Raw genomic sequence first — 12,678 nt, 5'->3', positions numbered from 1 at the left:
GAATTCAAATTTAACACCATCCATTACAGTGACCCACTTGTAACCTACTGTACAGCAGAGCGACATCCACTTATCCTCCTTTTTTTTTTTTAACTTATCCTCAAGCACTGCAACTTTGGCCATTGGCTATTTATTGGAACACGTGTCTGTGTGTGGCAAGGATTTGAGAACTAGTGACACCGACCAGTGCTTGCACTCAGACCAAGTTTTTTGACTGAATGCAATCAATTTATAATTTTCTTAATTTTCAGAGATTGCTCAGTTGCATCGTGTAAATTGGAAATCGATTAGATTAATACATTTAAAGATTTCTGTGACATGTGGCGTGGTACGAACGTTGTCGTATAGTAATAACAGGTACGACAATTAGCTCATAGTAAGGAGAAATTTGTTTTGAAGCTGTTTTAAATTATACCACATTAGGGTTGTTAATTGATCGACGACGCTGCTTAATTTAAGGAAAGAATAATTCAAGGTGATCTATAAGTAAATTAATAAATCACATGCATTAGTATTTTCAATGGGCAACGGATTGCACAGGATCAGCTAGTATTTAATCAAAAATTCCATATTTGATAAAAATCTAAATAGATTTAAAAAAATAAAAACACCATATTAGATGGTACCTATACCTAAACTAACCTAACCTATCCTTTTTCATCAGAGTTGACCTATTTATCATCAGAGTTGACCTTTTTTTCAACCATTCATCAAATTCTAGCAAGTTACTCACAAAATGTTGGCAAAGATTTTGAACGGATTGTGCGAAGTCGGTTGGCCAACTTCATGGACGTAAATTGTCTGTCTCACAAATTTTGAATAATTGTAATATAATATATTATGTCATCGGATAGTCATCATGTTGATACGCGTTTGTCACACGGTCAAAAAATTGCCTTAATAATTAAAAATAAGTTCGCTGCTATATGATATAATTATTATATCGTAGCAACGTTTTTAAAAGTCTAAAGCAACGAAAAGTAAAAAAATGTTCAAAAACTCGTCGTATTTTCCAAAGCCCCCCTCCCTCACAAGTGCTTATAGTTGAAAAACGGATGAAACTTCGTACGACATCGCATCCGGTGTATCTCTGCCGAATCCAATAGCAATCGTCGCCACCGGAATAAATAAATTTCCGACTCGGCACGGAGACTTCTTCGGCATGGGGGGGGGGGGGGGGGGGGGAGGAGACGTAAGCAACCTGAAGAGATGGCGCACATGCCCGCGTGTGTGGTTGATATACGGTGAAAAATATAAGCACCTTTGCGGGGGGTAGAAATAGAAAAACGCGTATAGGCATGTAGTATAATATTGTAGGTGCTTTATACCGCGTGCCCGATGACAGTGTAGTAGGTAATTGTTTTCCGCTAATAAAACAAAAAAAAAAAAAAACGTGACAATATAATATCAGCTTTCCGGTCCCATAATATTGCAGTAATAATGCACGTCGTCCGACCGTGTGCATTGGCCAGCTAATTCCGCGTTGTTCGAGTTTTCGCTCGTGGTTATTCTATCCAGCACTCACCGCGCGTAAATGTCAATACCATTAAACAGGTATGTGGGTACCTATATTATAAGCACACAGCTGTGCAGACACACCCGCGTACGTTTTTTCACGCGACATTTTTTATGCGCGACAAACACACATGATTTTGTACATAATATTGACTCTTATCGCACCTCTGCGAGTGCCGTCGTGTACCATAATAACAGTAATAATAAAAATATCACATTTTACTATTAATATTATAATATAACAATATATAGACAGCCACGCGGTACGTGTGCGGTGCGCGCGCGTCGGGCGGAAAAACAATTTTGTTTCCAACACGTACACTGTGTGTCGGCGGTCGTCCGGCGTTGGAGGCGGAAGTCATGGTGAGTATGGGTGGGGGGAGGGTATGTAGGAGGAAGTAGGTATACCTTAGTAGTATTATAATAATAGGGGAAAAGGACACTTTCATAGTATTATATTCGCGTATAATACGAGTCGCGCGGGGGTCGCCGTCACGCGCACACAAAAGAAGAAAACGCGTGGAGGGGCGGCGGGGTTTTCATTTTTATTTCGTTATATACCTACTTTTATTTACCGCTTTGATAATAAAACTGACTTTTTGTGTGAGCCCGCCACTGCCGCCGCCGTGTACACACATGTGCGTATAATATTATATAAATGCGCACGACCCATATATTGTTATTTAAGTATATATACACATGTCAGTGTAGTTGTAGTGCATGCTGGGGGGGGGGGGGGTTGGCCGACTCTGGCGCCCGGGTCTGACGTGGTCCGGGGTGGAGGAGGGTTACTTCAATTTAATTTATCTGTCGGCGTAGACAAAACGCGAGTGGAACTCGCCACGGCCATTGAACGCGCTGGTTCATATATATATATATATTATATTATTGTATCGTCGGATCCATTCGGCGAACGGGTGGATCGCGGGACAGGGGGGGGGTGGATTTATAGAGAAAAAAAGTGTTTGAGCATAATGAAAACGAAAAAAAAATAAATACGGTCACGTGTACACAGGCGGGGCGTTTTTTAGACCACCCTCTCCCTACCACCCCCGTGGGCACGTGGAATTGGTGCTAAGAACCACGGTGGATGTAGAATAGGTACACTTTATATACATAATATATATATATTGGTCAGGAGTACACTCGAAACTTAATAGTTATTGCTCTCGTCTGGTCCGCTTTGAAAAGTTTTACCAATACAATTTTGTTCCATTTGTCCCTCGTCATCTCACGTTTGCATGATATTATTATGAAATCAAAAATATTGGCGATGCGATTGAAAACCGCAAATTCAAATTCATTCGTTTTTGTACGCACCCTTTGGGGGAACCTGTACAACACTTTGGGTTTTACTCAAAATAAGTGGCACTACCGATTATTACAAATTACAATGTCCGTATAATCTTAGAAGGACGCTTACTAGTTGCAAATCGATAATAATATAGTCATTCAACACAAAGAAAACAATCATTTATCGATTATTAACCATTAGGTAGGTGACGCGCTCGGTTTCTATAGGTAGTTTATAATGATATATATTATAAAGTTGGAATTCGCGTCAGTTCGTGCAGAAGTGAAATTTACGATTCGTTATTGTGCTATGTGATACTATCGAGATGAGGCGTTTAATATTTTTATTTTTTTTTTTTTTTGCGAAATCAGTTCAGTCGTGTACCTGCAGACGAAAATAACGGAAAATTGACCATGTTTTTTATGCGAAACAAAATCGATTCCGCGCAAAAACACTCGACTAAAGTGTCAAACAAAAAATAATTTACAAATTATCTATACATCAAAGTGGAATATGCAAATATCGTTGTACGAATTTATTATTCCAGTGTATATATAGCACAGTTTCGCGAATTATTACGTTAGCCTTTTGCCGTTTTGGTGTCACGGTGAAAAAAAAATGTGTAAAGGAAGAAAAAAAACCAAACCTTTTGATATTCGTTTTTATTTTTTTTTAATTTTTGAATTTTCCCCCTCGTTTATATTTGTTTACGGGTAATCTAATTTTATTTTGACAGGAAAAAAAGTGTATTGCAATCTCAATGCGTTACGCATATGAATCTATATAATATAGGTTAAGTCAGGTCTATGTAATAATATGTTCTAAATTATATAAGGAGACTTTTTTTTAAAAAATAAACTTCCAGTCAATTTTGTTTGAAACTCATACACGTACCTAATCATAGTAATCAACAATATTGATATTCATAGTTCTTCAACATTTTATTAAGTATAAATAAAATATTATTGGACTGTATCGCTTGACAAAATACTTTAAGACCCGTTATCTCACCTTGCTGTATTTTGAAATTTTCGAGTGTACCTCGTCATTGACTATTTTTAGGTTGGATAATGGATGTATTGCGTTCAATAAAACGATTCTGAGTGGATCTTGAGTGTAATATAATATAAAAGTTCATAATTGTTAATGTCGGTTGCGTATGTATTTTAGTGTGTTTGAGAGGAGGGTAACGAATATTTTATAGATCCACACCTGTATGTACTATTATTTTAATTATGTAATAAGTATTGATATCATCTCACAAAATCAATTAACATTGGTGAACATGTTATGGTAATATATTTTTTAACTACTTAACACATAACCTCCAATTATAGTACCTACACGACGCATACAATAATATAATATTGTCTTCCCAATTGCCTGCAGTTTCCTTATTACCCACATAAAACAATACGCGGTTTGTTACCTGCAGTGTGCTGACCAAGTAAAACAATAAAATATACCAATATTGCAAAACGCTAATTTATTACGCTGAATTTAAATCAACACAATATGTCTACTTGTTCTAGTGACTGCATTTAAACAATAATATATTAATATTTGTATGCACTAAAAGCCACACTCGCCCAAAAATGTTTGTTGGTGCATTATTAACGCACTTATTAACGTTACATCACAAATACGTACTTTGAATATACTATTATGTCATATAGTGTATCGAAATCTAAAAATATGTCTTTATAATAATATGATAGATATTCGCAAAAAAATTTTGAAAATGTTACCACCGTTAAAATTTTAACGCAGTGAGTCCTGTTTTCATTTTGCAAAATTATTGTACCTAATAAATTATATCATAATAATTAACAATTGTCCCATGTTATTACTGTGAAACTTCATAACGATTTGGTTTTATTTACCAGTTTTTTCCACTGCTCGGTTTAAATTAAAATCGTCATTGTGTTTATATTGTACAGATTTTCATTTTATATCGAGAACAATCACGTCGTCTGAAATTGGAAAGTTTTCATAGTGGTTAATCGCTCTCGGCGTCGTTCGTATATTGTTACGGTCGCATAAACGGAGTTTAAGTGTTGATAATCGTAAAAAATAAGTGAAATTTCGTTTGAAAAAAAACAAGCTCCATGAAAAAACTTAGTACAATTTTTTCGCATTAGTCTCGAAGTATATTTTGCAGCGTCTCAATATTTTCATAAAACGACAATCCTCATAATATTATATTCGTTTTAATATCCGACAACTACATATAGAAGGTCGAAAAACGGAATAAATCTTCAACAGATTTATAAAATATTATTTTGATAACGCGATAATTATTTAGATTTTTGTTTTTATCGCGTTACTGTTGTGATATTGTGGTACCTACCGTGAACATATATTATTATATATTGTAAAAATCGTTTTAATTTCCACCACGCCGCCGCAGTGACAGTGGCGGCGTTATGTCATATCGTATCGAAATCGTCGTCTGCTGTTTAGTATGTTCACTCGGTCAAACTCTCCGCTTTGATTTGTGCCGGAACGTCGCAGTAATATATTGTTATGTGTCGCATCGACCGAAATGCCGTCCGTCATTTGTCCGCCGATGCCCCAGCGTATACGATAATATATTATATAACGTGGGACCATCGTCCCGCCGTTTAAACGTCGTCGCACGGTATTCGTTTTAAATTAGTTTCTAAATGTCTCGAATTTGTATTCCGAGTGCGAGGTTTATTGAAATTGCGACCATTCCTTTCAGCAGCGGTGGCTGCGGGTGTGTAACGATCCTGCAAAGGCGAGTTTATAACCGATATATACAATATATATATATATATATATATTGTGTGTGTGAGTGTGTGTGTGTGTGTGTGAGTGTGTGTGTGTGTGTGTGTGTGTGTGTGCGCGTGCGTTTTTCCATGTTTGTGGTGCGGAGAAATGATTTTCGAAAGTGTCTATAGACGAATTATTACTCGCACGATGTGCTGATCTGCCCCCGCCCGAACGGTTGCTGCAATAATATAACGTAGACGTTTTGAAATATTTACTAAAGGGACTTTGTACTAAACACAAGTACAATACATATACAGTGGCACCTCGGTATTTCGAAGTCTTAAGAGACCAAAAAAAAAAAAGAAGTTTGACAAGTAGGTATCACTCTGCTGTACAGTAGGTAACGAGTGGGTCACTGTAACGGATAGTGTTAAATTTGAATTGATATAATAATATTATCGTTGTATAAGAAAAACGATTCTGAGCGAGGACGGTTTGTCAGTGTGGATATTTTATATTTTATTTATATTGTTATCACTTATTATTAATACGGTAGCCGGTAAGGTGAATTATGAAGTATTATGAAGTATATTTGATGATATTATTGTGAATAATGTAATTTATATATAACCTATTTACGTGGAACCTTGATTTACATTTTCAATCTTTACCTATAAAAGTTGAACATTTTATAAATGTTTAACTACAAATAAATATTAAATTTTGTCAAAATTCAAACTTTAAACGCTTATAAAAAGAAATTATAGCTATGTATTTTTAATATGTACGTTACTCAGACACTGTCAGTATTAGACAGTGATCGTTTTGGCGCTTGTAATTGAATTTGTAGTGGACTGTATATATAAGGGCAAGAAATAAATCAGTTGGGTAATACAATTATGACAATAATATAGTATATTATAACAATAAACACTGTACTGTGAGTTAGCTCTATGATAGCACAACAATATAATAATAATACTTAACAGTTTAAACTAAATGTGCTCTACAATGGCACAACAATATAATGATAATACTTAACAGTTTCAACTAAATGTGCTCTACAATGGCACAACAATATAATAATAATACTTAACAGTTTCAACTAAATGTGCTCTACAATGGCACAACAATATAATAATAATAATTAACAGTTTCAACTAAATGTGCTCTACAATGGCACAAAAATATAATAATAATAATTAACAGTTTCAATTAAATGTGCTCTACAATGGCACAACAATATAATAATAATTAATAAATAACTCAGGACTCGTCAGCCCATTACCTTTGCAGCTACACTACACACAAATTGGTTCAACCCACGCTACCGAGCCGAGACCTGTAAGTAGAAATCTATCAATACAATAATAATAATAATTGAGTGGCCCCGCACTCATGCGATTGTATGAGTGCAGCTGTGACGAATAATTCACAAGCACGACGATTGTTGGGTCCACAGTATGACACCTTAGTTGCCGCCAAAGAACATATACACCAAAACACCTGTGGGTCCAGAACGGACACTGGAAATTGACCACGAGGTCGTGCCAGCCCAACTCACAATGCTCTACAAAAGGAATAAACTTTACTAACAATCAAATTAACCTTATTGACGATATCACCCATAGAGTCCACACTGAAACATATTACACTGAGCTGGACGAACAATTAACCATCTGGCCTCGATGACAGTCGATAACGTGAATTCAAATTAAAGAAAAAACACTAAAACATAAAACTTGCAGGTAACGGGCATCTGCCGTGTACCAAGTACCAACGAAAAAACAACTATGAAAAATGTATACTACAAAAATTACTTATACATTGTTGTGTACCACAATTGCACTTCAAAATATAATTTTTGACATAAACAAGGTGCCACTGACTGCATGATTTGCACTTATTCATAAAAATACAAAGTAATAATATCAACTTTATAATACACACAAACAACAAATTCAAACACACCAACTATCACAAATTTATAACGGTGATACAGGACGGCCGACGCACAGCTGTGTTGATAACAGTGCCGTCGCACCATAACCTGTGCTGAGTACCGCTATCACCTCAACCATTTAAATCTTAATTTTGTTGGCGGGACATTCAAACTTTGGCTAGCGCCAACATAATATTTTTCAACTGCTAGAGTAACAATATATCAGTTTTATATATAAATTTTTCAAACATGTTGACCTAAAAAATAAAAATTTGTTGACATTTATAGAAAAAAACTAAATAATTACAAATTAAAAATGTCCGTAAACAGCGAGAAAACAGTCAAAATATTTTGAAAATGTTATCAAGTATAGAAATATTGATAAAATAAACATATTATCATATAAATTTAAATTGTCTACGGTTATTAGTTTTTGAATAAATTATAAGAAAATAAGGAAATCGCTACTTGAGAAATTTTTGAAAAAATCGATTTGGTGTAACTCAAAAACTATCAACCGTTTTTACCATATACTTTTATTAGCATTTTCCATGAACGGAAATATTTTGACTCTTTGTGAACTAGTTATAGTCTTGAGAAATTTTTCAAATTTTGTAAATTGTCTTAAGTTATCTCTGATAAATAAAAATGACACTAGCCTTCTTTATTTTTAAATAGCTAAAAACTATATAGGTAATATTTAATAAAAGTATATTGTAACAAAAAAATAAATACGTAACAATACTATGGTAGATATACTTTGAATTCAACGTTTTTTTTGACGCCATACCGGTCCCAATTTTAAACACTTTGCGGATAGCGACAACGCGTCTTACGATTTTCGGGGCGTAGGACGTTTGCGCATCGCTATTGTTATGAATGACCTTTTTTGTAGGCCGTTTGCGCATCACTATTGTTAAAAAAGGCATAGGGTGTTTTCCGATTGCTATTGTTACAAAAAATCTTTATATAGGCCGTTTGCGCATAGCTATTGTTAAAAAGGCATAGGGTGTTTTCCCTAGCTATTGTTACAAATAACCTTTTTATAGGCCGATTGCGCATTCCAAATTACGTATACCAGGTTTTATTTACACTTACGAAAATAATCGTCAATATTCATAATTCATATTTAAAAAAAAATTAAAAAATTAATATTCACATTTACCAAAAAAAAAAAAAATATATAATATTATTTAATCATCTTTCGTATAAATCTACAACCGTGGTTGATACGCTTATAAATGATCATTTATCAGTTATATATATTATTATCTCACCAATATATCCGGTCATATCACTAATAGGTAGATAGGTAAAAGGTAGTAGGTACCTTTCTATTGTTAAAATTTGCGATGCGCAAACGACCTACCAAATTTCTTACCTGAGGTACTAATGATGCGCAAACGACAAACTCCGGATTTTCGAAGGACGGGAGAAGGTTACCACGGTACATAGATTTAACAAATCAATTACAATTCAACAATAGTAGGTAAATTACAATTTACAATAGGTACACATTTAAAATTTAGACAATATAAAAAATCAATCAATACAATCGTTGGATTTAAGAAATTGGTACAAAATACATGGTTATACAATAATACAACAATTTAAATTTTAACGAATACATACAAAGCAATAATATTATAAAGGTTAGGTACATAGTTAATGTGATAAAATATTACAAATAAATATTATAACAATTCAACCACGGTTACATCAAATCGATGTCGACGGGGCTTCGACAAAAACACATTCTTCGAGCCGTGTCGACTAGACATTTAACTACAAAACGCTTAGACCGCTTCCAAGCGGATTTTCTGGGCGGCAGCGCGGGTGTCTGCGGTGTTGTAACTTCCGTCGCGTTCTCGTCGTGGAAGTCGTTGGCCAGCGGTTCCAAAGAGCTTCCTGCACCATTTCCAGCGGCGCCATCCTCCGTGACCGCAGACTATGCACTGCCCTTCGTTCAGTGGCCAGAGGCCACTCGAGCCGGCCATAGGCGCTCGCAAACACCGAGGACCGCGCCGGGACGAGAGCGGTCGTCACTGGAAGCAAGTCCGACGTCACAGGAAGCGGGTCAAAAGTCATTGAAATGTGGACGCCGTGTAAGTCGACGACCAGCAGTTCCCGCAGCGCGAACTCTGCGCGTCGCTCGTCGGCCTCTATTAGTTCCAGCGACGCCATCCTCCGTGACCGCAGACTGTGCACTGCCCTGCGTTCAGTGGCCAGAGACAACACGAGCCGGCCATAGGTGCTCGAAAACGCCGTGGACCGCGCCGGGAAGAGAGCGGCCGTCACCGGAAGCAAGTCCGACGTCACAGGAAGCGGGTCGAAAGTCATTGAAATCTGGACGCTGTGGAAATCGACGGCTAGCAGTTCCCGCAGAGTGAACTCTGCGCACCACTCGTCAGCCAGTACGGGCAGGCACGCACCGTTGTCTACCAGTTCCAGCAACGCCATACTCCGCGACCGCAAACTGTGCACCGCCCTGTGGTCAGTGGCCAGAGGCCACTCGAGCCGGCCATAGGCGCTCGCAAACACCGTGGACCACACCGGGACGAGAGCGGCCGTCACCGGAAGCAAGTCCGACGTCACAGGAAGTGAATCAAAAGTCATTGAAATCTGGAAGCTGTGTAAGTCGACGGCCAGCAGTTCTCGCAGAGCGTTCTGCACGAGTTCAAGCGGTGCCATCCTCTGTGACCGCAGACTGTGCACTGCCCTGCGTTCAGTGGCCAGAGACAACTCGAGGCGGCCATATGTGCTCGAAAACGCGGTGGACCGCGCCGGGACGAGAGCGGCCGTCACCGGAAGCAAGTCCGACGTCACAGGAAGCGGGTCTAAAGTCACCGAAATCTGGACGCCGTGGAAGTCGACGGCCAGCAGTTCCCGCAGAGTGAACTCTGCGCACCACTCGTCAGCCAGTACGGGCAGGCACGCGCCGTTGTCTACCAGTTCCAGCAACGCCATACTCCGCAACCGCAAACTGTGCACCGCCCTGCGGTCAGTGGCCAGAGGCCACTCGAGCCGGCCATAGGCGCTGGCAAACGATGTGGACCGCGCCGGAACGACAGCGTCCGTCGCTGGAAGCAAGTCCGACGTCACAGGAAGTGGGTCAATAGTCACCGAAAGCCGGTAGGGCCACATCGTATTCTCATCCGACCGCGACGTTGCCGAATTATTCTGCGATGGCAGCTCGCTGGACATGGGACCGGATATATGCGACCACCATGTTGAAACAGCCGACGCCGACACCAAAGTATTATTAGATAAACGTCTCTCCAGCACCACCCATTCAAAAATTTTACAATTTTTTTTTACAGGAAATTAGTATGTAATTAGCATGAATTTGCATGACTATCGCCAAAATTTGCATGACAAAATATACAACTCTATGACAAAAAATGATGTGCGGTGCTGGAGAGACGTCTCACCAGCACCGCCCAACGTAAAAATTAAAAATAATAACAAACTCGATATACCAAAATGTAGCACGTGATTAGCACGAATTTGCACGATATACCCCGAAATTCACACGTGTCTGGTCCGCGAACAAACCACGTTCGACTATTTCGCGCGTCTCGCCAGCACCGCCCAAAATGGAAATTTTGCGAAAATCAAAAAAATGTTTATGCCAATATTTAGCACGTGATTAGCACGAATTTGCACGATATACCCCGAAATTCGCACGTGTCTGGTCCGCGAACAAACCACGTTCGAATATTTCGTGCGTCTCGCCAGCACCGCCCAAAATGGAAATTTTGCGAAAATCAAAAAAATGTTTATGCCAATATTTAGCACGTGATTAGCACGAATTTGCACGAAATACCCCGAAATTCGCACGTGTCTGGTCCGCGAACAAACCACGTTCGACTATTCCGCGCGTCTCGCCAGCACCGCCCAAAATGGAAATTTTGCGAAAATCAAAAAAATGTTTATGCCAATATTTAGCACGTGATTAGCACGAATTTGCACGATATACCCCGAAATTCGCACGTGTCTGGTCCGCGAACAAACCACGTTCGACTATTCCGCGCGTCTCGCCAGCACCGCCCAAAATGGAAATTTTGCGAAAATCAAAAAAATGTTTATGCCAATATTTATCTAAGATTTTAAAATGTAATACAAGATTCCTTATAAGATTATCTACCTTTATCAAAAAAAAAATGTGTACGAGAAAGTCAAATTAAAGTTTTATGAGCGTTTGAAATTCAAATTTTTACAACATTTAATATTTACTCGATTTCTCATGTAGCGATTTCCTTATTTTGTTGTAATTCAAAATCGAATAACTGTAGATACATGAAAATTTCACTGAATGTTTATTATATTAGCATTTCCTACACACCATACAATTTTAAAAATATTTTGACTGATGTGCCAAAAAGTGTAAAAATTGTATACAAGGCTCCTGATATATTGTTACAATAGCAGTTGTAAAATAGGAAAAATACATTGGCACAGTTTTTTTTATAAGCATTTAAAGATCAAATCTTGACAAAATTTATCAAAATATCGAAAATTATCAATCATTGTAATTAATAAATTATAAAATGTTCAGTTTTTATAGCTAAGGATTCAAAATTTAAAACAAGATTCCATGTAAGTAGTTTATTCTGTTACCAAAAAATCAAAATAATACACAAGCACAGTTTATTTTTATAGTAATTTTAAGTACAAATTTGGACGAAATTACATATTAAAAAACCTAGAATAACTATTTTAGTTATTTTGTTGTGATTGTATAATATTATTCGTGGTTACTTGAAACTTCTAAAGTGTACTATTATATATCTATGATAGTATCACGGTTTGTTGTTGATGTATAACGCGTTATAAGTACCTAATGGATATTGTGATATGATTAATTTGGAATTTAGTATAGGTACCTATTATAGGTCAATTTTTTTTTTAATACCATAAATATGTATAATATTTCTTAAACCTAGACTGACATACCGTCTCCGCTCAGAATCGTTTTTCTTATACAATGATATATCATTAAATTAAAATTTAATACCATGCATTATACAGTGACCCACTTGTAACCTTCAGTACAGCAGAGCACCTTTTTATTAATATTTTCACTGTAGATTGAATAATTGTTAAGTTGATAGAGCTAATTATTTAACAGTGGTAGACTTAATATAATGCTCATGTTGGATCCCTTGTTTTTAATTTGGTTAGCTCGTAG

Source organism: Metopolophium dirhodum, chromosome 5 (genome assembly GCF_019925205.1).
Source record: "Metopolophium dirhodum isolate CAU chromosome 5, ASM1992520v1, whole genome shotgun sequence".
Classification (NCBI taxonomy): Eukaryota; Metazoa; Arthropoda; class Insecta; order Hemiptera; family Aphididae; genus Metopolophium; species Metopolophium dirhodum.
The sequence above is the reverse complement of the archived record's forward strand: the minus strand, read 5'-3'. Positions refer to the sequence as shown.